General features: G+C 41.8%; 1 pseudogene; it reads right to left on the minus strand.

The window, feature by feature from the left end:
- Positions 1 to 304: 304 nt before the first annotated feature.
- LOC120607889 (GPN-loop GTPase 3-like) lies at positions 305 to 1,187 on the minus strand (annotated as a pseudogene).
- Between the last annotated feature and the right edge of the window lie 363 nt (positions 1,188 to 1,550).

Genomic DNA, 1,550 nt, shown 5'->3' on the forward strand with positions numbered 1-1,550 from the left:
CAGAAAAAATAAAGGCAGACTGGTTTTAATTGTACTAAAAGTGCTAATTTATATTATATTCAAATCTATGTGCATTCATTTCAATTTCAACTTTTAAGATCTAAGTTGATGCTGTAAAAATAGTACTAAAAGATTCGACTTTCAAAAGCAGCAGTTTCAGAATAACTAAGAACTTGATTCCGGTGTGCTGTTGATAAAAAGCCAGGCGTTACTTTTTTCATTAAAATAAGTAACTTTCTCGTATTGCATCTTTTGAGGAGAAGACTATTCTGCTGGTTCAGCCACAAGCTCTTTACATATATACAGTTACTTTTTAGTAAACTCTATTCATTCTGGTGTTCTTGAAAATATTCATCAAACATAGAAGAAGACTCATCTTCATGTTCCTTTGGTTCTTTAAATTCCAAGTCTTCTCCATACTGAATGGCAAAATCAATATGCTGTAGTACAATGTTCATGCTTTCGTCATCTGAGTGATCATAAGGCAAAAATCTAACCATGCTGTAGTCGTCAGTCAGTCCACATCCAGCCTTAGTCAACTTTTTTAACTTTTTGCTTCTTGGGTCTCTTTTAGAATCGTTTAATAAAAAATATATGTCTGGATCTAGAAACTTCTCAATTTCCTTTTTAGCTTTCTTACTCAGCAGGTCCATTTTCGTCATGACGATAACTTGTGGCATTTCTAGAGAGACCATAGCGCTCAGGGCTGCCAAGATGCCAGAAATAAACTTGAACGACTCCACCATGAACTGAGAATCAATCAGAAAAACTCCTCAGACTCCGAACTCTCACCGTTCTAGCTGCTGGACTAGCTGCTTCATCACGGGCAGGTGCCTGTACAACTCCTTCTGACCTGGACAGTCAAAAAGGATGTAGTCGTCCTCTACGTGACCAAGACAATTAGTTCTCTAGCCAATCAAATTTATTGGCAAAGTACTCCATGCAAAATACCAATCCTCCATTGAGACCGAACCGCAGAGAATGGTCCTCCATCACGTCATCCACCTCAATCCGTTCCCGGATGTCGGCTATTACGGAGTAGCTGAAGTGTTCTGCTGCAGGATCGAGGTTCACAACCTGGACAGACCGATTGAGGGCTTCACAGTGCTGGACCATGGTAGCACAGTAGGTGCTCTTCCCGCTGCCTGCAGGTCGCATGACCAGCTGCGCGTACCTAGGCATGTCGGCTCTCCAGGTCTCCAGGGCCACCCACCACACGGTGACTACCAAGAAGCCGACTGACACGCTCCCTTCAGCCTTCGTGCGACGCCCACTGAGGACTTTTATCTTTGAAAGCGTATATTTATAATATCGTTAAGAAAGTCATTTCCAGAAGAGGAAAGCAGGAAGAGGACTGCATTTCCAGCAAGGGTGACCATCCCGGGTAGATTTAAGGCAGAAGCAAGAAAGAAGAAAGATAACTGAAAGGAAGACAGAACCAGGTGGTCAATACGGCCAAGTGAATTTTTTTAAAAAAGAAGGGGAAACAGGAAAAAGAAAAGAGAGAGAGACACACTCAGTGGTATGTCATTAACAGTTCCAGTAGTGTT

The sequence above is a fragment of the Pteropus medius genome, unplaced genomic scaffold, assembly GCF_902729225.1.
Source record: "Pteropus medius unplaced genomic scaffold, Ma_sr-lr_union100, whole genome shotgun sequence".
NCBI lineage: Eukaryota > Metazoa > Chordata > Mammalia > Chiroptera > Pteropodidae > Pteropus > Pteropus medius.